We start from the raw sequence: 27,732 nt of genomic DNA on the forward strand, positions 1-27,732 counted from the left end.
TGAGCTGGCTTGTAGAATCACTCCAAGAGGGTGAGCTTCACATGATGGGATAGATTTGTGTATTTTGCTCATTGGAAGGCTGTTTCTTGGGCCCAACAACATTGTTAATAGCTATTACCACTTACTCTAGGATCAAAAACTCCAATGCAACCAGCATTCAAGTTAATGGAGTGTTTTGGGAAGCATGGTACACTGAATAAACCTCTTACATGTTTGTTCCATACAGGAGTGTGAAAAGAGCTAGAGGCCTGGTTTCCTTCAGAAATCAACAAAGAATTTATGTAGTGTATGTCTGTCAGATGCTAAGCTTGTATATTTATATATCAACATTTTTATTCCAATTTCTAGTTGTTTTTTTAGAGTTAAATATTGTTACAACACATAGGTACCTAACCAGATTCTCTGCAGTTCCTGTAATAAAGCCAGTCAAAATAATGTAGGAGTTGGATATTTCCAGTGCAAGCCTGCTTAAAGTGTAAAATATTTCAGTGTATCAAAATCAATGTGAGGTCAAATACAAGGGGTAGCTTAAAACTCATTGCAGAGCCCACCTACCACTTAAACTTTCCGATTGTATTCTAAGGCTTTGATTCTGCATACGTGCATACACTTAAGTTTGAGCAAGGAGGAGTGAGATTTCTTGTAAAAATTAGATTATACATGTGCACTCAGAGAATCAGATTCTCATACACACTGTTTACTCAAAAAATAAAAGAGCCAGAAAAATGTGCAAGACCTGGGAGAAACAAAGAACAGATTCCTCCTTGAAGAACTAATGCAGCTACTTACATTAGAATCAGATTGGGTTTAGCTGTTCAATATTTAGACCCTTACATACCACCCGTCTAACCTGGGCTACAACTTGACTAATTATCTATTAAAGGCTTTGTGCTTCTATTGAATCACATGCCCATGCTGAAGCAGTCCTTAAATATTTATAAGTAATGAATCCTATAGATACTAGAAATAGTCTCTTGCAAAACTAAATGGAGTCTTCCATAAAACAGTAAAAATCTTTATATTTACTGAAAATACAAGGACTGAGGATACTTGACACCTTGCAGAATCATGCCCTATTGCAATTTCATTTGAAGACTTGCCACCTGTTTCATAACTGACAAAAAAAAAGCTTTATTACATATTTGATCAAGAGAAGATTTTTAATAAATGTTTCAGAGACTTAAATTATTAGTAATATGGTCATAGAAATCTTACACAAATCATTATCTCTTTGGGAGCACCCTAAAGAAAAATATTCAAGGAGGAAAGAATATTTATATTCCTCTTTCTAGCAAATTTCAGCCTCTCATACTTTATGGAGGAACTCTGTGTGAATGCAAGGCTTTTCTGCAAAAGTCAAAGCCTTAAATGTGTATTTTTCCGCACTTCACTTTTCATTTATCGAAAAGGCAAAGTTTGGACTGAAGCTGACTTGCATTGAACTGAGTGTGGGTTGAGGATTAATGTCCTATTTAATGCATCCCTGTAGGTAGATATGTTCTTTGGGACACTAGACATTACCCTCTCTGGGACTTTCAGTGGTTGCTTTTGCTCCCTGCATCTTAGTTTCCGCACCTAAAAAATGTGAATGTAAGAATATCTGTGCTCCGCTGTAGAGCACTTTCAGATTTTAAGGGTGAAAGGTAGATATAAATGTGAGCTTCAATCCTCAAATCATGAGAATAAAGATACACAATCATGTCTGATAGTCTGAAAACTACCAGAGTACTGCTAAAATAAGTATGGTAGCTGAGTGTTGCTTTTACTTGTATTCGTGCAGTGCCATTAGAGGCAGTGAAGCTGCACAGATAGAGAATATAGCAGGGTTTTGATTCACAAATTACAAGGGTGTTTTTTTCCTTAAAAGCAGTTCTAGTGGAAACAAACAAAATTAAGAAAAATGACAAATTATTTCCCTCATCATGGCAGTATCATATATGGATTTATGTCTTTATTCTTTGGGGATTTCTATGGCTGCATGATCTATGAAAAATTTATATCCAATGTACCAAAATATAGGCAAGTACAAAATAACTTCTATCACCCAATCAAAACAAATGTAACCTTGAAAGAAAAAAAAAAAGAAATCTGTAGACCAGCAATCTCTGCCTATTCACCTTTGGATCACAATAAGTACCTAATTCTTTAATTTCTCCAAAGTATACAATAAATGCCTCTATTTATCTACAGTGGAGCCTGGCAAAACCAGCCTGGCAAACTATCAGGAGTTGGAACCATTTGTGGTGGGACCTAAGTGTTATTTTACTGACTGTGGCAGAGTCCCTAGGCAGTTTTGTTGGGTTTATTTCATGTATACAATATACAAGAGTATCTCTAAGGCAACAGAGAGCTCCTGAGCAGAGACCAAAAGGCTTTCAAAAAAGATATTCTGAGAATAGCCAGCTCAAGAAAACACTTTATTCTGAGGCTTATTAGAAAGAAACTCTACCATTACAATCATTAACAGCCTGCTGTAGACTCAAGTAGAAGCATATTTTTATAATTTAGACTCTACTTTTAAAGTATTTGACTTCTGAAGACATACACAATGAATTCATTTCAACACAAGACAGGGTCCTGGGCACAACTGAATGTATCAGTGGTGACCAGTGGGAATCGTAAGTGTTTATCACTTCCACACATTTCAGATATCTTCTTTTGTGACGGCTGCACCTCGAGAGGGTAAAAATCAAGCCTCAGTTTTGAAACTAAAGGCCCTGTTTAAAGGATTGGTTGGCTGAATAAAGACAAAGTTTGGATAAGCACCAGCGCAAGCATGCCTACAGATAAACACATTCCTGTGCTGGGTCGGTTTCCCTTTCAAGAGTTATTTATATGTGATGTGTTAACAACTTCTCATATTGAAATGCTGAGCAAAATCTTGCCTGTGCAGTTGGGTCTGGCTCTGCAAGGCTGATTTTTGTTATTCAGTGCTGTTCTCTGTAATCCCATAGACCAATACTTTGCTCCTACAGTGATGAGCCAGCTAATTGTAAAATCTTAATTATGGACTGATAACTTTGAAAACCCTAAATTCCTTTAGAAGAGAAACATATAAATCACCAGGAAATGAAATAACTATGTTTCCAGATCAAAATACTAAACCTAAAAATGTCTTATTAACAGCCATAGTAAACTGTGCCAGTGTACTTTGAAGTGGAAATTCAGAGAATTTTATGAAATTCTGCAAATCTTGAGTTACACTTGGAATGCATTTCCACTAGGTTATCAGAACTGAGCAGCTACTCTATGAACAGTAATAGGTATAGATAAAGAAAAGCAATAAAATGATTACCACTGTGTGGAAATTATGAAAATGTTTTATTAAAAGTATTCATCTGGAAAAAAAACCCTGCCGCATATATTTCAGCAGTGTTATAGGTTTTCCTGCAGGCCTGCATCTGAGGACATCACACGGATAATGAACTTGCTTGTGTTTTTGTTGTTCTTTTCTTGAGAGAAGAATATTTCCTTTCTTATTCCTGCGTGAGCCAACATCTTGACTTGTACACAAAAGAAAAAAAAAAACTGCAATAGAAGATTTAACAATACTCCTGTGCTTGTTTGAGCTCAAACCTCCAGCCAGTGACACATATAGATTTACTGCAGGCCAGGCTGAGCTGAGGCACTAAGGAGGTTCCAGATCTCCAGCCCCTACTCCCCTGCAAGAACAGCAGAAAACCCCAACACAATATTGTACTTTTTTGTTCCCCAGCTTAAAAAATCTTCTGTAAATGCACATATATGTAAAAAAAAAAAACCCAAACCCAATCTCGTGATGTCGTGCCGCTAAGGTCAGTGCCAACATGTTGAGTGACATGTTATGATACAGGGCTGCCTGCGCCATCGCTGAAGCTTTCAAGGAAGACGCCTTGCATCAGGCTTTCAGAAGGTATGTAACTCCTGTATCCCTTGTAGTGTCTCTCCTGATCTCTAGGGTACACAATAGGAATACATTAAATTTTAGACACTTACCCTTAATCCTGAAAACCAGGAGAAAACTCCAGCCCCTGATTTTCAGTTGAAACTCATTTGTATTGGCAAAAACATGGATGGTGCTCATAACAAATTCCTAGAAAGGAAAGTCCAGCTAAAGTGAAGTATTCGTAGCAGCTAAGGCAGTCGCCTATCAAACTGTTAAAGCACAAAGCAACTCGATACAACTTTGTCATCTAATGTACTGGTGGAGCTGCAAGGCAAACTGCCTTCAAAGAACGTATTGCATGGTCTGGGAAAACCCAAATCTAATTTAATAGTAAAAACCAAATAGAGTTCAACAGAAATTACTCTAAAATCAATGGAATTGAATCCTATCAGTTTGGGGGTTTTTGAGCACCCTAGAGAACTCTGGTTAGGGTATCTCATTGCCTGTTACTTTATATTTGATTTTGCTAAAGGGTATGGGACTCTCCTTATTTTTTTCTTTAACACGACACTACTCTTGAAATGGTCTTTGTTCACTAGAGCGCACAGGCTGCAGACATGGTTAGCTTCCATTGAGGGGACTGGAAGGGAAAAATGTTTACGCTTCCCTGCTCCATACCCACATGCCAGAATCCACCACAAACTGGGCCTAAGAAAACAAAACACATTCACTAAAATGAGCAGAGATTCAATTACAGAATTAATCCTTTTGAGCAGGTGGTTTCTGGTGAATCCACTGCCAAAACCAGGCTCCATATCAGGTAAATCCAACTTCTACTGCCAAGGAGTTAATCAAAAAGCTATTATAACTTATTACTTGTCTGATTTGGGGCCTGCAAAGCATTGTAAACATTTCCTAGTTATTTATAAGTAGCACACCAATTATCTATGTCCAGATACCAGGACAGATAGATAAATTGATTATTTTGTAATTGAACACATGAATTAATGTGTGTGTGTCTGTGTGCACACACACTATTCAGCAATTTATCACAAAGTCTGTTTCTTACATCATTTGGCATCTTTTCCACCTTTGAAAAACCAGCAAAAACAGCAAGAAACCCTTAAATACATATGTGTAGTCTCTGCCACATAAAATGCAGTAACTCTAACAGCTTTAAATCAGGAAATCCAAAAATAAGGTTCTAACATTAATGTTCGCTGGCCCTAGTTACACATCATTATATGGACAAAAGAGCTGTCAAAAGGGATCAGGAAACTCTGGCCTTTTAAATGCTTTCACTGAGGGTGGCTAAGACTCAAAGTTTCAGAGAAAGTGAACCTCCTTTCCTAGTATAATGCACTAAACCAATTATGCCAAACCCAGCAGGTGATTAGCTTATGCCCTGAAGCATGAGATTTGATTATTCTTATCTTAGTTTGCATACTGGAGCTACAAATATTATTAACGGCCATAAAATCATCCAGCCTTTAAAAAAAAAAAATCTAGCCTGAAAGTTTGATTTGATGACCTCTGTATGTGGCAAATTCCAGAATGTTTCTTTTGTTTCATCTAAATGCTTTAGCTATCACATAATCACCTGTATTCATTCATTCATATCACAGGGCGTGATTACAAAGCCTAACCATTTTGTGTGCACTTTCCCCTTGGACAACAGTATGTGCGAGCTTCATGATTGCATTGTTGGCAAGAAGGTTCAGTAGAGATCTAGATGAATAACTGAGCATATAATTTTCCTTGAGAACTTATTAAAGGAAAGCAGTGAAAAAGTTTCTTCACAGAAACACTACAGACAGGGATGTAGAATTTTTCATTAGTAGGTCATTATTTAATGGAGAGCGTAACATTGCCAGAGCTACTGAAAAGTGATCCAAAGACCACTGACATCAATGGGAAATTTTCCACGGATTTCAACGGACTTTGGGCTAAGCCTCAGTTGAGCTAAATCACACTGCTTAGTTTTGGTTGTAGCTCTAAAAGATGATTCCCAGTCCTGTTTAAATTAGGGTGAACTGCCAAGGAACAAATAATAACCTCCTTAGAGATTTTCCCCCAGACAACCCACAAACCAGACTTTGTCACAGTAGAGAGCATTTCCACCAATGTGCATCAATTTACAATTACGCAGATTGGATTTCAAGTACCATTCTCCTGCCCAGTTATTCCACCTTGATTTTTTCATAATCCTCCAGGCTTTAATATATCACCCTGAACAGAGAAGTGAGTTAGTGCAGACTCGTTTTGTCTTAGTAATAAATAATTTCCTTCAAGATGCAAACAACAGCTACTGTTTTCTGAACGCTTGGCTGAGAGAAGGTTCTTGGATAAATCGCCTCACTTAGAAAACATATTTGCAAAAGCCTTTGAGAAAGTGAGAAAGTGCAACGTATATGACAGTTTCAAATGGTGCTTTAAGAACACCGTACTTGACCTGACACAAAACTGAAGACTTTTTATAGGAACTTCCAATCCAGATGTCCTTCAGGCAACCAGCTAAATCATAATGAATTGTTTATTTGTGTTTGGTCTTTGAAACAGAAAGAAAGTAAAAACTGAATCAAAGACCAGAAACACGAAATCTATCACATTAAAAACACACTAAGGAGCGTCTCTCAACTGTTTCAGGTTGTTTGGTCCACTTGTGACAACCTTTTAGGATCTGAACTTGCAAACAGAGTGAAAGAGTATGTTTGAAAGACCTAATGGCAAAATTTGCAGCTTTCATGTTATGATTCACTTTTTTTTTTTACAGACTGTCAAAGACTACATCTTTCTTTTCTTTCAAAGTGGGAAAACTTTAGTTCTTGAAATTTGATAGAAGATTGAAAAGGTAATGAAATCTGCAGTTCCTCCGTTACTGATCTTAAGGCTGTTACATTATCCAGGAGCAAGGAAAGTTGCACTGACACACAAACAATTTTCTAGGAGATCTTGGAAAGAAAGGGAACCAGTTGGGTGATTTAACTGGTGCCTAAGGTCAGTTTGTTGCTCTGGCCAAGTTTTTGCATGTGAGTTCACTTAAGGACTTGATTACCTAAGTTCAAAAGTTAGCTGTCACTGAGACCCAAATACCTCTTGTCATCTGCATCCCCTGACCCTCTACCCACCTGTTTCAGCCAGGAAGCACGGAGAGATATCTAGCACTGAGCTGGAGCATTTCAGGCTAAGACCATTATATCACCCTATTCCTGATTTGTAAGTTAAACTAATTGAATTATCAGTTGCACATATTTGCAAATCATTTAATAAGGGAGAAATTTCAGGATGTAATAAAGGGAAAACGCCTTGTTGAAACAAACTTTTGTTCTGTATCTTCGCAAAGAAGGAACTTGAAAATTAACTTAGTTTGCCATTTAAATCTGGCAGTATCATTTGTAAAATATTGAACTGTAGAAGAATTTTATTAGTAGATTTAGGCCAAATGTGAAATTGGGAAGCATGTCCACCCACTCAGGTCCTAGCAGCAAATAGATTGGGCTTTTCTGATCTCTCTTATCAAGTAAAAGAAAGCCAGACCACTCTATGAGTACTGAAATTTCTCAGCTGCTCCACTTCCAACAAAGTCTCAGCTAAACTCAATTTCTAATTTTGGCTTTGAAATAACTAATTGCATATATATGTGTGTGTATATCTACATTCTAGAAAAGTGTGTATACATGCGTATACACACACATGCTCTCTACGTACACCTCTGTGGGTAGGTACCTGCCTTGGAAATCTCTTAAGCAGACAGATTGAATACACTTAAATTGCTACAACTTAATAACTTTGAAGCTCCACATGAATTGATTTTAGTACTATTATACTGCCTTATCAGCAAAGCCTCTGTCTAAGGAAAGGATCTGTGTGTGTGTGTGTGTGTGTCTGTGCATGCATGCCTGTAAATAAGTGAATTTTACTACAGCGGTAGTAGAACACACAAATCTAGTTTTAAAAGTATTATCTTCAGTGTACAGAGATCACTTTTTATGGCGGTAAGGCTAAGAGAAGAAGGAATATCTTACGAACAAGGTGCTAGACTAGGACTTCAGAGGCTCAGGTTCAATTCCTCACTCTGCCAGAGGCTACTTTGGTGACCCTGGACAACTTGCAGAAGCAGTTAAGCAAATGCTTAAGTCATCTTTTGTTCAAAGGGCAATATTTCCTTTCTCTCCTCTTCTGTCTGTCCTAGCACATAGATTACAAATGCTTTACACCAGCGCCTGGGAGATGGTTTGGAGGGGGTGTTATTCTTTGAGGTTTTTTACTATGGGTGAATACAGCATCCTGCACAGCTCAGCCCTGATTTCACTTTGCAACCTATGAACTTCACCGGCACACAAATACTTAAATAATTAATGAAGTCCAGAATCATTGTATCACACACATTTCAGTTCTCAGTAATCTAAGAGAACGTACATTAATGCCATATAAAATATGGGATTACTAAGAGAAAAAAAAAAGGGAGGGTGGGGTGGTAGTCGAGGAAAAGAATAATTAGCCTTATCTGTATTCCTACCAGGTATCACACTGTACCAACTACAATACAAATGTAAGGGTCCAATATGTAAATATAAAATTTATTGACATTATTAAAGCAAATAAAGGATCCAAAGTTACGGTTGTAATTGAAGATCATAATTTATTTTTGTAATACCTTCTTTGTAAGCTGCAAAATATTTTTAGGACAACAATCTAGAAAAAATGGCCAGATTAGAATTTGAATGTAATAAATCAAGAGTATTCAATGTAAGAAAAATATCAGATTTGGCCAACAGATCAACAGATACCTTCAACTTTCAAATATTCTTTTTCATGCGCGGACAGTGTTCAACAGGTTACCATCTTTTTTTTCTGCCATTTTGTCCCCTTTGGTTGGTTCTTCCCAGCCTTCGGGCTGTTACATGGCCAAGAGTTGGGCGAGCGGCTCCCTCTGGTGCTGACACCAATGCGGCTCTCTAGGTTTTACAGATCTTGCTCTCTGTATTTCAGTTTAGAACCCGATTATGGAAACTCAGCATTATGCAAGACTGGGTTTGGCAGTCTGTAAAATAATTTCTTTTCATACCTATGGTTTAGTTAAACAGTGAAATTGTCTTTAGAGAGAGAGCTCTGAAAGCACCATACTACTCAATATGGTATCATCATGCAGTATCTTATTCACAGATAACCAAAGATAGGACAGGACTTGTAGCATTTACACATTCCCCACTGCTTTGATTAAGAATCAGCTTGCATTTTTGAAATATCAAATATTTTCTCAATTAAAGTGGGATTGCAAAATGGGAGCTCGAGTATATTATCAGCCGAACATCAAGTAGCTTGCTTCACTAACACCAAGCACAACTTTTTGGTTAAGATTACATGTCTTGGTGTTTATAGATTTTTTTATTCTACTAGAATTTTCACTCTCTGTTTTCTGAAACTAAGCCATTGTAGTACCATAGTTACTAACTCTCTGAATTTCTGACAGGTTACCTGACCCCATGTAAAATATGGAGAAGAGGTGCAATAGTTGGCATCATGGATGTTTTCATCACAGATAGTTAAAGGTCTGTCACAATTTTCACTACATTTTCCTAATTATTCAAAACTATTTTTAAAATGTGCAAAAATGTTGCATATAAATTTCTACCTAGGAAGTTATAATTCTCAGGGAAATATGTTTATATCCAAGGAGAAAATGAAATTTTAAATACTTTTTTAAAAAGTATTAGGAATCTAACTGGATTCTAACTTCATCACAAATGCTAATTTCTTTCACAAATACCATCTGGGTTTATAATAAGCATTTTACTTTTTTTTAAGAAACACTTAATCATTTTATGAATGGCCAGGCCCATATACATAGTGAGGCTTTGTTATTTTGGAAGAAACAGACTTGAAAAGAATTAAATACTGCCATTTGCGCAAAAGCTGATCAGCATCCATCAGGGTCCAACAAGATTTCCCCATGTCAAACTCTCCTCATTTTCAAAGGCTGTTACGAAGAGAAGGCTTACAAGAATGGGATCGTTCATTGTGCTGCTGGTCTCCGAACCAAGAATGGACGGCAGATGAAGACAGACCTGTGGCTCCCTCATTAATATGAGGTTTCACATTTTTGTGCTTCATCTGCCAGAGCCTTTATACAACTCTCATCGCTTTTGAACTATGCAGTGTTATACATAATGATCTGAAGAGGCAGCACTCTGTTTTTTCCATCTGCAGTGAGCTTTCCAAGCATTCATTAATCCTCACAGCATCTCAGGGTAGTAGTTCAATTTATGGATGGGAAAACAAAATAGATTGAGTACCGGGATATATTTTAATGTAAGTGCCAAGCAAAGGCATGAGATTGAAAGTGCCCTCAGTGTTTCTTTCTTGTGGACCTGCGGCAGCTAAGACCTTAGACGTGGGTATGCTGGAAAAATCTGGCACAGCGCAATTGCTGCATCACAGCCCCAGCAGCTGGGTGAAGAGTGAGTATGGGAAAAGGAAAGACCAAACTATCACATTGGTTCCCTTCTCTCTTTGTACCCCAGTCAACGGCAACGAGCCGCTGCACACTTATGAACTAAGTAAGGTAAAGGGAAAAAAAAAAAGACGAAAAAAAAGTTACTCTGTCTCTCTGTTGTGACAACGGGGACAAGAACGAAGGCAATGCAAACTGTTGCTGAACAGTCAAAAAGGAAAGCTGTGGCACCCTTTTAAGGTCTTCTCCATCATTCAGATTCCAAATGCTACAAGATTTATGTTTAGGTAGTGATCTTGCTCCCAACTACTCCAGCAAACTTACTAAAATACAAAAAGTTAAGAGTCAACTTTGACCTCAGCAACAATCTGCAAAAACATCAGAGTTGCAAGGGTACAAAATAGTGGATGCGAATGAAGAGCAATGAAATCATTAGGTTTTGCATTTTCTAAAAATTTCTCTGTTCTTAAATGTTAGTTGCAGTAAATGTTCCAAAAAACCAGAAAATCTCTTTTTCTTTAATGGCCACTTTAAAGTAACATTTACAGTTCAATTTTGTTCAACCTTGCTTAGACCTTCACTTGCCAAATGGTACATGTCTCCACATAGGCTAAAACATGCCAAACATAGGCTAAAAGTCAATCTACATTTTTATATTTGGATTTTTTAAAAACAAGCAAATGAAATAGCAGGGAAAAAGTAGTGTTAACTATGCATCTTCCATTAATTCATTAAAGGCACAGAAGTTGACTAAGTCACTGTCCAATTAAAAGAAATGTTATTTCTTCATGTACACTAGCTGCATATACATTTGTTGTACATATTAACTCCAATAACATTGCTGCAATCTCTATGTATATACACTGAAGTTTGAATCAGACCACACATAATTTCTTTTGTGAATTTGCACGATCATATAGCATAGTGCATGTGTTTATATCTATATATGCATGCGTATTTTTTAACTGAGTCTACCAAAGACAAGAAAAGTTCTCAAATGGATTGATGATCTTTTAAAAAGTGCCTGAGCACACTGAAGTTATTTTTCTGACCACTCTACTTTCACGTTGTACTCCAGTTCTTCCACAATTTACTGCACTTTCACATGTTGTGAACACACGAACTCAGCGCAACTGTGTTAAATCATGCGATAAGAACTCATAGTAGAGTGAAGTCTAAATTCCTTGGGACACAAAATGTATTTATTATTTATTTGTACAGTGTCTTGCACAACCAGGTGATGATTTTAGCTGAACCTTCTGGCTGCCCAAGGAATACAAACCATTAAATTTATAAATTAATAAAACCTCAGCACTCAGCTCATCTGTAACTTAGTAACATCTAATTTTCATTTTACTGCAATATAAATTGCTACCTGGCTACGTCTTTCAGTAAAACTTCATCTGCTTTTAATTTCAATTGTCCAACAAATATGCTTTATCGGAGCCAGTCCCAGTTTTTCCAAGTTCAGGAGTTTGGGGGGTTTTTTAATAAAGTCAAATATATCTCAGCTGGAGGTGATGTTTTATTGAAAATAACAGATAAGCCAATTCTGAATAATTGTTGAACAAAAGAAAAGGCAGGAGTCAAAAATAAATACCCGTAAATACATTCCTACTTCCTTAAAATGAACTTTTACCATATCGAGTGTTGGCAAATAGCTATATAAATGTTAACAAAATTTCTACTTCAAATTTCTATTTCAAATTTCAGAACCCCCCTGTGCTGTTTTCTGGCAACTGGGACGGAAAGTCTCTCATCCACTTCAGAGGAACAATACATCCTCCCCCTTTTCCTTCCTCTGAATAATAGTTCCCCTCAACAGGAAATGGACCAAATCCTAAATAAACAAGCAAGCGCATCTGGTATTTATTTATCCCAGTCCTTGGAAATTTTATGCTAATTGCAGTTCTGTTACTAAGGCTCTAGAAAACATCTTATAGTTGGTTTTATATTATTTTTACTGAAATGCACAAATAGAAATGCTTTCTTTCCCAGTGTTTCTCCCCTCTATACAGTATATGAAGTTAGTAAGCTGATTAACAATACAGCTGATCAATTCTTTCTGTTTTCTTCTTGTGTAATATAAAGTCACATTACAAAGTCCTGTGTTCTCAGCTCATCAATAATAAAGACAACTAAAAAGTAAAATCATGGTTCTCCACTGCTTTAGCCCTGTTGTAAACTAGTGCAACTCCACTGAAATGGACAAAATCAGGTGGACTTTGGACTGCATTTTCACAGTGGCATTTCAGGATTGAACATGGCTACTCGTGTTTGCAACGCAGCTTTACAGATAACGAGGCATTTATTATGCTCAATTAGTAGCAATTCATCACTAAATTCAATATATCATCTTTTCTGGTGCGTCTTCTTTCTAGCTTCATTCTTCCTACTTGCAGTCCCCTCATCTTTCCCACGTTCCTTTTCCTACTGTGCAAGTGGCTTGTCCAGCCTCTTCCTCCACAGAGAACAGATATCTGAAAACTTCCCCCAAAACACAGTCCCTTTCCTGAAGCACTGTGCTTTTTTCTCTGCTGGGGAAAAAAGGGCATGGTGGGATTTGTTCCAAAGTCTTCACATTGATAAAACTACTACAAAATTTCATTTTGGAAATAGACCTTGAGGTAGATGCATACTTAAAACCAAAACAGGCTTCAAATCATTTATTTTTTTCTGGCTTTGCAAAAAGTTCTCCAGCACACATGTACAGGTATTGCCATTTTCTAGAAAGTTGCAGAAATCAACCTAACATCTGGTATCACAACAATACGGTCATTTCCACAACTAAAACTGGTCTCTTGCGAAATCTTAATCCTATTTATGACAAAACCATAGTCTTAACCATTTGGATACACAGCAGATTTCTGGCAATTACTCCTCTCCCCCGCATGGACTTCCACAGACAAATGTTCAGACTCAAAGCCTGGACCATCAATACATGGAGCCAAGGAGAAATCTCACTGTCAGCAGTAATAAGCTCTTACCCTGTGCACTGAAAAGCTATGAAATGAGTGAGACATCTAGTATATCATCTTGTTACATGAGAAAATACACGACCTATACAAGGCTGCAGTTTTAGTCTGGTCTTCTAAAGCAGCAAGATCTACACAACCATGCTTTGCGTGCAATTCTACCAATTTTTTAATCGGTTGGTGATTTCAGTCCAAACTATCTGAGGAACATGCAAATTTGGTGAAAGTAAGTGACAAAATAGGTATGAGGAACTCTGCAAGACTCTGAGTACTTCTCTCAACCTCTCTTAACAGAAAAAAAAAGGAAAACTGCAATACATGACTGGGCACGAGAGAGATGAATGGGAGAAAGAGCTCTCATCAGTGTTTCAACTGGGGAAGAATTTCACTCTACAAGACAGAAATCTTTGGGAAAGCAGCTTTCATTAGTTCTGGCATTTCTAAACAAATACTAATACCATTTTAAATGGTCACAACTTCAGCGTACTTTATTGAGCCCATCCTGCTGACTGTGATGGGATTGTAAGAGTGTAAAAATAACAGAACTTGGCCACATATTGCACTTGGGTGCTCTGAACCTCTTGCTCTTGCAGATGGAGGTGCACATGGCAGCGTGGATCTCGCAGGCAGCAGGATACCTGGCTTGAAGGGGTCTGACAGTGGGCAGGTGCCTGAGAGGGTCCTGCTGCTCCGTGGAGTGGAGGGCTCATCACCTGGAGGTCCCCTGCTGAGGCCAGACTGATGGCCCCAGCATCTTCCTAGCCATTAAATGAGCAGTACATTTGACATCCTGTACCATTGATGGAACTTGTATAAACTGCTATCAAACGTAGGTAAGGGTTGTTATCCACGCTTCTGTTTCTTTCAGTTAAGCTTATTTCTGCCAGGTATCAAACGTTTTGTTCAAGTATTCACTTTTCTTCCTCAGAAACATTTGCAACTCCTGCAGAAGTTTCATACCCATCTAGTGGCTACAGCCTGGAACTGAGCAACAAAAGCCACAGATAGCCGCTATCTACACTTGCTACTGAATCGCTGCACCATCTCAGAGTAGTCACTCGCTTCAGAAACTTTTCCCATCAGTAAAAATTAGGATATCCATAGCTGCTCACTACTGAAAAGCACTATGAGATTTCAAGTAAAAGTTGAAATGGGATCAAACAGTAGTATTAGTAACTGTATGGACTTGGGTACAATAAATTAATTTCTTTGGTGTCTGGAAGACTGTATCTTTGGTTTTCCATTGCAAAATTATAGACCTCCATCCTGTGGATTAAAATACGAGAGTCCTGTAATATTATTTTCCATCTGAAAAAAAACTCGCAAAGGTGATTTAACAACAAGAACTAAATAGGAAGTGTATTGTACCTCTACCAGAAATTATGGTTGGAGATTTAATTTGCCGTACACCTTGATCAGCAATACTCTCTATCCAGTCATGAATCACTATGTTGACCCATGAACTTGAGCATTTGCTTGCAACTCACTGTCGCTTAAGGAATTATCATTACTATACTGTATAGGGACAACCATGTTCAAGTAGGAAAATAAACAAATAAATAAACAAAGAATTTATTCAAGCAATGACCTGTCAATTCAAGAACTAGATTATGCTCAAATGCACACACGATATAAAAGATAATGAATAGTAAAAAGGTATATAGACAACCCTTCTAGTGAGTCACCAATTCCGTTTTCTAAATGTTCCTGACATTCAGAGGAAAGACATTTTAAAAGCTCAAATCCAAGTCTGTCCTCTTTGAGTAACTGTTCTTTGGCAAAGAGGGAATGGCAGTGGCTGTACTGATGACACAACAGGAAACACTCTGACCCTTTCCAGTTTACGGAGATAAACAGTAAACTTTCTAACACCAACAAATTAAGTTTAAATAAATAATATTGGCATCAAAGTTACCATCTAAATTGTCTGATTGCACAGTCAGAAATTCTCATTGAAAACATCTTTATATATAGATTCATGAAGTCTATGGAAATTTTTGCTTGAATAAGGACAGTAGGATTGAACTCAGCATCTCTGGGATATTTCATGCTAATAAAACACTCTAGTCAGAGGGGCTCAGAGAAAGCACTAAAATCTACATGCATTTCATGACATAACTTCTTAGATTTGGGTTCCATTAACCTTACTCAAATGCCTACTCAGTGACCACAAGGAATCCAATCTTACCAGATTTTGCATGTGGCTATTTTCTAGAAAAAATACATGGTAACAATTTTTGAGGGACTCAGCATATCTATATAATGGTATTATGTTGGGCAACTACTGGCCCAATTAATCGTATGGTGAACTGAACCTGCAACTGTTCAATTGCTGATTAGTGTTTTCACACAGTGAAGGATTTGTCGGCAGCATTAAATGGAGCTCCAACTGAACACGTAGTGAGCTACGCAGATGATATATGTACATATAGATGTATGTTTCATCACCAGTTGCAGGTCACATTAAAGACTGTCAAAGGCAGCAGAAAGGAAACTCAAGTAAATGTAAACCCTGTGGCTTAACAATTCTCTTAAAACAGTCAAACTTGATTCCTTTCCTCATAACACGGTTCCCTCTGTAAGCAGAACAGCAATATTTTATTCCAGCCTTTTCAATATATTCTGACTGTAAATAATGGATCAAAAAATACAATCATGAATACAGAAGAAGGTGGAAATAAAGCAACAGAAAAGGATACCATGAGAGAGGAGCTCTCCTCACAGCACTGCAGGAACACTGCTATATTCTGCTGAAGGCTTGAACTCCACAGCTCCTGCTTATTTTTAAGAGGATTTAAAAAGCTAAATGATAGCATCATCAAGATTACAAAGAAAAAAAAAAAAAACCCAACCCAGCCCCATTTGCTTCATCTTTTAATCAAAATATGTAATCAGAAGGCCTAAGTGATGATTACCTCCTGCTTTCAACCTAAGTCGCTGAAGCAGCCCGTTAAATGGGGTTTCACCCTTTTCAGTGCCAGGGAACGTGTCACTTCACCAAACAGGTACGTTCACGCGCTACGCTCACTTCACAATTATCTGATCTGTTCCTATATCTCGAGAGGACAGCGTCTCGTCTACAGCTAAGGCACACTGTAGGAGTTCAGTAAACATGGGACCCATATCAAGAAAGCCACTTTTTAGTAATGGCACCTTTATTACCACAAACATGTTCCCAACTGTTAGTGCAATTAATTACCGGGACAAGGAGATACGCAGCAAAAGACTAAAAATCGCCTTTACTGAAACACAATTCATTTAGATGATTTATGGAGTTCTTTATTGTTAGCGTCACAAGAGCTTTTTCAAAACAAGAGAAATCATTAAATCCCATAAAACACGGACCATCGCCGCAGTTAGCTGGTAATTGATATCCTTGCTCGTGCCACTTATATCCCTAAATGGAGCTGATAAAATAAAAATTAGTAAAGCACGCTGATGGAGAGCAAGAGCCTGCAACATCCCAGAAGGAAGCAAGGGTATCCGTTCCCTCCCTCCCTCCCAGCCACCCAGAAGGATTTACTCCCCCCTCGCATGCCACAGCCCCCAGAAGCGTTTGAAATTCCGCGCAGGTGCTCCCCCAGCCCCTCCGGGCGGGGGCCGCCGGAGCTCGGCTCACCTTCCCCCCCCCCCCCCCCGCGAAAGGGCCCGGGGGGGGGATGGATGGATGAAGCAGAAACTTTGGGAGGGAGGGGACGGAGGCCGAGGCTCGCCCCCCCCCGCCTCGCTGTGCCCCCGCAGAGCCGGCAGCAGCGCGCTCACCGCCGCGCGCGGGGGGCGGCCCCGGGGGGGGGAACCCCGGCGGGGCCGGGCCGGGGCGGGCGGCCGCGGGGGAGGCCCCGGTGCCGCAGGCTCGGGCTGGACCTCGGTGCGTCTCCGCTACGGCCCAGAAATCGGCTTCAGCCCCGGGGAACCGCCGGCGGCGGGGGGCGGGGGGCGGGTGGGGGGGGAAATAGGGTAAGTAAGGGGAATTAATTTGCTTTTAGAGCCAAAACCTGACTGCTACACCCCCCCCACCCCACCCCCAGTTTTCCCCTGGGGGAATTTTAACTACCTCTCTCTCCATTTTAAATGCAAATAAAATTAAAAAAAAAGCTTTTGTGTTGCAGTTTTCTATGGGGCTTTTCAGGAACCCTGCGGGTGGAGAAAGTGCAAGATAAGAAATCATTTTCAACGGAGGATTGGTGGTTTTAAACAGTTACCAAATTACAGCCAAAACATGTGCACAGCAAAGAAACTCCCAAATAGAGAGCAGGCAGGGAGAAGGAATGTAGATTTTAGTGATGAAAAGCAAGCAGGCGTATTAGAAAAGACTCGGAAGGACGGGAGAACAGCACCGAAAATGCAAATAAATTAGCCCAGATTCTATGAAAAAAGAGAAGCTGCTGATAACCCTGAGCAAATGCTGCTGCCTCAAAGATGGAAATAGCTCCCTTACCTTATTACTAATCCTCGCTTGCACCTGCTCTGCAATCATAAATACTTCGAGGTGCTTAATATGAAGCTAAATTGATGGCTGAATTTAAGAATTTCTTCGTACACCTCATTTACAGATTCAAAAGGAGATTTTTATGATCGTCCTCCTCAGTATCCATTAGCTTCCCAAAGAATTCCAATTTTCTTGAAAAAAAGGCAAAAAACGACCCCGATATGTCTATATACAAACGGGCACTGTAATAGATCCAAAAAACAGGGAGTGGGGGAATCTGAGAGGTGTCACTACAAACTTGGCAAGCAAAACGTATCCTCAGCAGGAAGGAGAGAGAGAGGAAAAAAGCTGCAAAATACAAAATTCCCAGGGAGATTTTGAAGGGGGGGAAAAAAAAAAGAGAGAAAGAAGAAAAGCACAGAGGAAAGACGTATGAACAGAGCACAAATGGGATGGCGGGATCTTTCCCAGCCATCCATCCGTCAGCCAAGTGAGCAACCGCCTCCCGCGCCGCCGCTGCGGGTGAGCTGCTCTCCCTGCCGCGGCCGCCGCTACCTGCGCGCGCGGCAGCGCACCCGCACGCGCGGACACACACACACACCCCCCCCCGTGCACACTCACTCACACTCACACTCTCACACACACAGAGCCGGTGCCGTGCCGGAGCGCACCCCCGCGGGCTGAGCCAGGCTGGGACTCGGCGGTCCCCGCGGGGATCCCCGCCGTGTGTGGCTGTGTGTGTGTGTGTGTGTGTGTGTGTGTGTGTGTGTGCGTGTGCGTGCGGTGTGTGCCCGGGCCTGCCCGCCCTCCCGGCCCGCACGTCAGATGTGACGCTCAGCCGAGCCGGGGATGCTGGAGCAGCCGCAGCCCCAACCCGCTGCCGCGGAAAGTTTCCCCCGCTCTCCCCCCGCCCGCGGGGGCTTTAAGGTTTGGGGATTCTTCTCCTCTCCCTTCCTCCCCGCCAGGCACAAAGCCGCATCCGGATGCAGCCTGTTCCCCACGCTGGGGGTCGGGGCTCTGCTTCTGCCTCCCACCTCTCCCCTCCCTTCGCATCTTCCCTCCCTCCCAAGCTCCCTAAATTTCCCAAGGCAGCCCAGTTAGGAGTAGGCTGGGTAAGGAAAGGTCGAAAGGCTGCTCCTTCAGCGGGTGAAAGCCCAGAGAAAGGCCATGGGTACAAACACTCCCCGGGCACCACTCCCCAGCAGGGCTGCCAGCCCCGGCTCCCTGGGTGCACTTCCAGTACCCCCACACACATCACCCCACAACGTGTCAGGTCAGCTAACAGGCCATAGGTGCAGACACGTCACCTCCCATCTCTCACTTCCACTCTCCCTTTTTCCCTGACCTGCTACACATTTCATCTGAGACTTTCAAAGACCTTTAATTATTCTATTAATGTACACCCATAAATCTTCCAGAGCAGCATTTCATTAGGCAAACATCAATATATGGTACACAGAGATGTAAACAGAGGCACCAAGGGCTAGATAGGCAGCAAATTACATGCTGAAGCCATAACAAAAGTAAAACAGAATTGTTCAGTCTTGTTTTCCAGGGCTTGTCTAGGGAAGTTATTCTATGATTATTTATTTTAAAAAAAAAAAGTCCATGGGAACAATTTGTGTCAGCAGATTACCAGGTTACTAGAGCAATCCCCCATTTACACCACCGTAACAAGTCTCTCCTGTTAGCCCTTACCAGCTTATAGTTAACTAGCGAGGGAAAACAAAATAAAAAGTTCACAAGCATCTTAACTACTAGTGGTTTATAGTCATATCATTTACATATTTAAACAAATGAAAAGCAGATTTATTTTTTTTTCTCCTTGACAAATTGGGAATCAGAAAATGGCACCCTGAGTGGAAGAGACAAAATATGGGTCCATCCAACTAGGGGAGAAAAAGACCAAGGAAAACAGACCTCCTGGCTCACACTTGGGTGATCGTACGTGTACTGTACAGGTAGTGGGATTTATAACTTGTTTTATCCCTCATAAGGTGCTTGGAAGAGGTGATCAGGGATGTGCATGCAGATGATGTGGAAGAACTTCAAAGGGAAGTGTGGGATTCAAAGCAGGTCTTAAACATGGGTGCAGAGAAGGCAGAGACAAGGAGAGGAGGAGGCAAAGGGTGCAGTGAGGTCTTCCTAGGCAAAGTGGAAGGGTGGGAAGAGAACAGAGAGGCTAGGAATAAACTCTTCAGGGCTTCCTCAACTGGAAAATATGTCCTTGTGAAGGACTATTTCACACACTATTTTCCAGTGAGGAAATCAAAATCACTTCCCTGCAATTGGGTATCTTCTGGTTGAATTTTGAGGACTGAAGGTGAAGGGCATTAAACTCTTAACACCTTTTTCTCTGACAAAAGAAGAAAAAAAAAATGATCAGGGATTAGTTTAAGGCTAAGCCCAGGAAAGATTCTTCACAATTCTTGTATCAGGCAGACGTGTTTACAGTAAAAGCAAAATATCACTCCTGAGAAACTGGTACAAGTGGAAGAACAGTTTCATTCCTTAATGGCAGTGTCGGATGCAGAGCAATCTGGAAATCCTGTAGAGATTCCAAAGACAGCACCTGTCTGTGAAACATGATGCATTTTTAAAGTCCTCAAGTCAGTGTGACTAACAGGGTTCCAACCCGGAATGCTTCTCCCAAAACTGAGAAGTTCAGTGCATGAAAATATTTGGTTTGTTTCTGTTTTCAAATCAAACAAAACCTTGATTTATCCTCTGGAGCAACGCATGTGACTTTGGAATATGCCATCTCATCTTTAATCACTGTTGCAATGGCTACAAAAGCACGGGCAGATGCTCCCATCTGCTATGTGGCACTGGGTGGAGCAGAACAAGCCAGTGCCCCAAAAATGGATTGGCAGATGCAGCACCTCTACTACACCTACGATGGTCTCTGGGAAAGGCAGCCCCCTCCCCACACGCGCACCTCACATACCGCTGTACCAAACATATGTGCACGCATACTTACACACCACTCGGTTCAAGCGATGGCCATTTTGAGGAGAGAGGACCTATGGAGAGAAAGGACAGAGCTGGGGAGCAGCTGTTCTATACAGCATGGTGCCTTCTGCAGTATGTGATTTTCAGCTGGAAATCTGTACGGTTGTTTCAGCTTAGGAAAATGGGAGATCAGCCCTTCACCTTCAGTCCCGCTGGAGAAAGCACTACTGGCAGCAAGAGAGGCTCTGCGCTGGAGCAGACATGAAGGGAAGACAGATGTAGGGGAGAGCTCTGCATGTCTGGAAGGTAAGTCATATACATCTTTGAAGTGATCATTAATTTGGTGTTCCCATCCCGAGAAGCAGATTTAACCTTCTAGCCAGTAAGTTATCTACATAATCCTCACGACTGCAATATCTGAATACCTTAAGAGCTTTAAACTGGGCATCCAGATGATCAAGTTCACAAAGTCTAGGTGTAAGGCTGACGGCTTCAGACTCGCTCAGGTTTTCCTACGGGTGGAAGCTCAAATGTAACACGGTTGCACATATCAGTTCTACCTTTCAGAATGAGGGTGATTTGTCAGGATTAGCCTCAGGGGTATTTCTAATACCTTCCCTTTACTTGTGGTGATTAATCAGGATTGAAGACATCTTCTAGTCCCTTCCAACTCCTACATCTTTTTCTGGGGATTTATATAGAAGGGAAGATGCTGTAGTGCAGCTAGTAGCCAATACATCTCACAAGGACAACATGAAGTCACTTTATTAATACAAGTTTAGCCTTCTGCAGCTTGTAATTGTAGCTCTGTGTTACCATGTGGGTCTTGCCACCTTAACACTCCACTAGAACCACCTCACTAAAATTTATGAAGAATAATGGAAAATAATTCTATGGTTTACTGTCCAAAAGTAGAGAGGAGACTTCCACACTTAATGTAATCATCTCTGCTTCTGTGAGAGAGAGGAAATGAAGGTGCCCTAAACACGACAAAGAGAAAATGATGTGTACAAAAATAGGGGAAAGAGAGCTGCATAATAAAGCTGTCTTTTGTAACTGTCCAAGGGAGACGGAAAAGGCTGAAAATGAATTGCAGCAAGGATGACTTTGAAGAGAAATTGTCAGCTTGCTTAGCTCCCAAATTCACACCCTCATGCACAATCTTTAGACAAAAAGCAAAACGCAGATGCTCGGGAGTTTTGAGGCAGAGGATAAGACCTTTATGCTTTCTTTCTGGGTTTGTTACTTACTCACTCTATGATCATAGCTTAAAGTTTCATAACTGGAGGAGTTACATTAACAAAAGAAATATAATTATGCATATGAAATATCAATGATCAGTTATTGGCAAATACATAAAAGGGAGTGCAACTTTAGACCTCAAACTTTATAAAAATGGCTTAATTTTCAAAGGTGCTGGGCAGCTGAAGACTTCCTGACATCATGGAAAAGTAAGTGACATACATACCTTTTTTTCTTACCTCAAAAACAATGCCCAACAGTTTCTTGAAGTGCTTACACTTAAACTTCAATTTCCATTTTCCCTTTCTTTCTTTTGACTATAAAAATCTATTTCACCTTCTTTGAACAGTCTATACTAACATCTAAGAGAAATCTTGTAATGACTCTGGTAGAAGCAGGCATTGTTCCAAAGATATTCTGAACAGAATCAAAGATCAGTCTGGAGTAATAGAACGGTTGAAATATTAAGGCGTTAAAATTTCAAGGAAAATTATATACTACTAGTGCAAAAAATTAAAAAGCTTATTTGAATTATTTTAAACCATTCCGAGATTATTTTTAATATCTTGAGCAAGCTTACAGGGAACCTCAAATAGTCATGGAAAAATTGTTAAGCTGCTCTACAAACATAATGGAATACATAGGACATACTATGAGAACATACTCCTGCATTTAGTGGCTATTGGTTTAACACTGTGAGGATATTTTCTTCCTTCTTTAGGTGTGAAGGGGCCCATACTGGATACCAGGAAAAGAATAAGTGAAAACATTAAAATAAAGAAAACATAAATATTCTAGTGCTGGGATCCTGGGGCACCCTGAGGTGATTTGCCTTTTTCACCTTACTTCAGTGATCCAGCAACTGCTCTTATTTCCCATGTTAGTATTAGGATTCAAAGACGACACATTCACACGTGATATATATGTCTCCTCTTTAGACTTGTGCAACCCATAATATTAAACAACAATGTTGTCCTTAGGTCAGCTGTGTCACAAAGTTAAATTTCCTTATGAAATAGTAGGCACAGTTAGGAAAAAAAAAAGAAAAAGACTTCTGGGGGCCTGATTTGTCTCCTATGTAATCAGAAATCTGAAGTCACCCACTGCAGGTTTCAGGCATTGAAGCCTGGTATCCAGAAACAAACCTCAAAGATTAATATTTTGCCAGCAAATCAAATAGGCACTTCACGGGATTTTGAAAAGCTTCTAGCTTTGACCCAATTTCCATCATGATCACGGGCAGTGGCTCTTACACCAGACACAGCTTTATGAGTAGTCCCAGTCAGCACTAATCGTCATTAATCAAAACATCAGAATAAGACTCTAGATTCTTAGTATTGTATTTTAATATGTTTAGATTTAGTGATACAGTTAAATACATTCTTATCTCACACATCTCTACAAGCACAGCTTGACACCATGAGTGTTCAAGCATGGGGCGGGATCCTGTGAGGTGTTGGTAATTTACCTATCTGGTTCTCACAAAGGACCCAGTTTGTTAATAAACTTAAAATCCAAATCAAGGCCAAATTTGATCTCACTCAAAACAAATCTTCTTTTGCATCCTGGTTTTAAATCACGTATCTTAAAACTAAAACTGGGCAGTAGCTAACCTTTTTCCCCTTCTTCACTAATGATTAACAAGTTGAGCTGCTCATCAGTGAATATCACACGGAATAAAGATATTCCAAAACTATACAAGAGCTCATGGATAGAAGACTTTGTCTCCTGTCTGCATTTCTTGTCACACAGCCGAAGTCTATCTAGCATTACATACATATTTAAATCATGCAGATGTAAGTAAATCTCAATCAGTGGTATTACCCTCAATATGAGTTTGACATGACTTCCAGGTGGGTTGTTTGAAGACTCTAAGCTACACCTATTCCTGATATTTGAAATATCTTAATACTCTCCTGGAATAAAACAGTGCTATTACTTTAAAAAAAAAAAAAAAAGAAGTCTCTAAAAATCCAGTTACCATCATAAGAAAGGGAGGAAGCCACAGTGACTATGCAATCACTTTTAAAGACCACCAGTATGGCATACATATAGCACAGAATATAGTACTCAAAACCAAGGCTGAAATAGCTACCCAGGTTTAAAACATTATACAACATTCTTTGGCCTTTTCTCACTTTCTCAAACATTTTTAGTTGTCAAAAGTCTTATTTCCATATCTGAGACTACTAGGTCTACTGGATGTAAAGGAGTTGTGATTATCCTTAAAGTGTATCTGACATTGCTATTAATGCTTTAAACTTGCTACCAGTGCATTTTTGCAGTTTCATCCTTTTAGCAGAACTGACACATATAAAAGCTTTGAAAATTCAAAGTATTAATCTCCAAAAGCATATGTGTAATGATTACTTAACCAATAGGAAGTTTTTTCAGTTTCTCTACAAGTTGGCTCAGTAACAGTGAAATATTAATAATGCTTTAGCTTATACTTTTACAACCTGTTCTCCATTTCTCCCATCTGTCGATAGACTAAAATTGTGTTTACAGAATCACTCATTTTCTAACCTTTTTTTTTAAATTCATCCGAGACAACTCATAACCATTTTTTTTTTCTCTAAACAGACTACAAAACCCCAAAACTTGAGGCTCAGCTTGGTTTTCAGAGCTGTTGATATAATTGTGAAGTAACTCCATTGATTTGAAAAGCGTTATTTTGGTTTCATCCTGTAGCAAAAGAGAAAAAAAAAACCTCTTCTCATTACTATTCCAATTAAATATATGCCTTTAGTTCAGTTCACTGTCTTTCTCACAAAACTACAACTTGAGGCAACCCTAGGGTCTGTTACAACATTAGCAGGTATACGTACATAAAAAACTGGCAATATTCGATGGGGAAAAACACAGTCAGTAGTGATCTGCATTGCGAACCTGAATCCTCTGGGATGCTCAAATGGGAGAGCAAGAAAGAAATAGTTATGGTGCTGGGTGCTATCCATTAATTTTGGATAATCTACCAGCTTTGGTGCCATATCACCCTGCATCCACCAAGACTCCAGGGCCCCAGACACGTGGCTCTGTACAGAAGTCACTGTAACAGTACTATTTTACACATTAATTTCTTTGTGTGGTCAGAAACAGGGAAATGGAGAAGTCTATCCTCGTTGAGACCCTGAACTCTCTCCCCACATGCTGCATGCAGCAGGTGGGAAATCAGCATAAAGAAATTAAATCTTCCCAAATAGCTCGCAGAGCTACAACTTAGGCCGCTGTTTTCACTCCCATTCAATAGACTTGCCGGAATAAACACTGGTTTAAAAGCTGTTCAACGACCTCAGGATTTGGCCCCAAATCAATGTGTATATAAATGACTTCATTTACAACTATGTTTTTATGCCAGATTTAATGTCAACAGCCTAACGGTGCGTTGGATTTCATTTATAGGATTTATTAATTTTTGTCTAATGAACAATTTCACGAGGCAATTTAGATGATTACAACTGTGAAATGTTTGCAATGAGGACCAGATCTTGCCAGCCTTGCTTGCCTGTAGTGCCACTTATATCAAAAGTAATTGAAAACAATTGTACTTTAAAGCACCAAAACAAGTAAGTTCAAAAACACTTAGTCTACATGAGAAAAGGAAGCAGAGTAGATATTTCAGTCAATTCTGTACAGATAGGTACAGCGGAGCTTACTGGAGTATACAGACTCCCAGGAAGAAGCATGGCACACTGACGTGAGGACCACACCTTTGGGTAAGAATTGCCACCGTGTTGTTTTGGCTACAACAGATTGTTCCTATGACAACCCCCCCATTGATTACAGTAGGAACAGAATGAGGTCAAAGCTAAACATTCCAAAATCTCACCTTGTCACTTCAACAAATTTGAAAATTGAAGCGAGGGAACATCTTTGGTTATGTACCATAGTGAACCAAAGAGTGGCTATCAAAAAGGTCATCTGCTGAGTAATATGTTTGTTTATTTTTTTATTTTTGGTAGTAGGACTTTGCTTTCTCCTTCTGATCTCAGAATTATACTACAAACGTTTCCATTTATAATTAATGACATTTTTTAGATGTTTTTTGCTTAGGTGGCTAGAATCTTCCCAGCACCAGTGCCCAAAAACAATTACCAGCATCGTGTTCAGTTTACTTCCAACTCCCCTTCACCCAGCAATAATTATATTTCTTTTGTGTGTTTCAGAAAACAGAGATTGTTTGCCATAAAATTAACTTGACACGATTCAAAAGGAAATGCAAAGCATTTTATAAGGAGTCAGAGAGAGAGAGCGCTCTGCAATTGTGAACAGAGGCTTAAACGAGAACCGGGAAGACTTGTGCTTTCAGCCGCGGGAAGCTTCATTACAAATTAAGTTTTGTTTCCTTTACTTGCTGCAGCACAATGACAGCTTTGACAGACATATGGGTTGTTTGGAATCGTAAAGGCTTTTTAGTTTAAAGTGCTTCAGGAATATATCTAGCTGCAGTATGTGACGTAGGCACTTTTTATTTAGCTATATTCTGCTAAATGTAGTTTGTAATTGGAACACCTTTCAGTCCATGCATAGGAAAATCTGTTTCTGTCTACTTCTGCATTGCTGAGCTGCTCGTGCAGCGGGTCTTACTAAGGCCATGCATTTTATACTGTGCATTACCATGCATATTATTGTCATTTATTTCTATGGGAACAGGAAGATACTTGAGGCTGTCCTGTCTCTGAGCAGACAACCAAAACCACAAGGTCTTTGTGTCATTTAAACCTTCTTCCAAAAAGAAAGAATGAATAAGGTCACTCCGAGCTGTTGGTTTTCAGGTTTTGTCTTGTTGCAAGGGTTGCCGTTTCAGGTCTGTTACAATGCTGTAAGGTTTTGCTTGAAATGTCATACTCTGTCACTATGGGCCCGGTGTGCATTGTAGCTGTTACCCATGTTACATCTTTTGCTTAGTTTAAAAATGTATTGTTTTGGATGTTTGGGTTTTTTTTTTTTTAATGTCAGAACTGTACACTTTGAGACAGATCCTGATTTCAATTACATCATATAATACCCAGCGTAAAGCCGTTTACTTGAGTGGAATTATACTAGATGACACAAGCATGGCTGAGATTAGACTGTGGCTGATTATGGGATCTGCAAACCAAATGGTGCTCTTTCTGGCTCATGCATTAGTCACTGCCAATAAAGATGTTGCAGCTCTAAACTCTATTAGTTGAGAATGCAGAAACAATCTCATACTGCAGATAAGAGATGGGAAAACACTAGACTTGTAAACAGCTAAGTACTGTTAACTAAACCAGAACAGAACTTGGGTTTTCTTTGCCCAAGCCTTACTGGTTCTACCAGTAGGACATAAAACACACACAAAAATGAAGCAATCTCCAAAGCCAACCAAATGTCCAGAGAAAGTCTCCAGGAAGAAAGGAGGCCGTATTTTCCATAGACTTGGCCACTGGTTCCTCCTATTCTGAGATGCATAATCTTACAGACTAAGAATAAAGCCTTTCCTTCAGTGTGGGGGGACAGCACTGCCCCCATCTTACGTCGATCCTTCACATCCACCTCCTATCATCTACTCTGTAACTGCACCCTTGCAGCCACTGTTTATTTACAGCTGTAATAACACTTGCCCTTATAGTAGCAGACCATCCTAACTAAAAATTCCTTATTACTATGTTGTGTGCAGGGTCTCGTAAGATATCCTGGCACTGTTAGTGCTTGAAGGGTTTTTATATCTTCACTATTAATAGCTTTGATTTAAGAGCCTGTATAGAACATAATTTAAAGGGTCAACCAGATGTTTCTCCTCAAGCTACTGTGGTGCTTCAGGTATTTTGCTGTTCTCCGGAAAAGGCCC

This window comes from Gymnogyps californianus, chromosome 10 (genome assembly GCF_018139145.2).
Source record: "Gymnogyps californianus isolate 813 chromosome 10, ASM1813914v2, whole genome shotgun sequence".
NCBI lineage: Eukaryota > Metazoa > Chordata > Aves > Accipitriformes > Cathartidae > Gymnogyps > Gymnogyps californianus.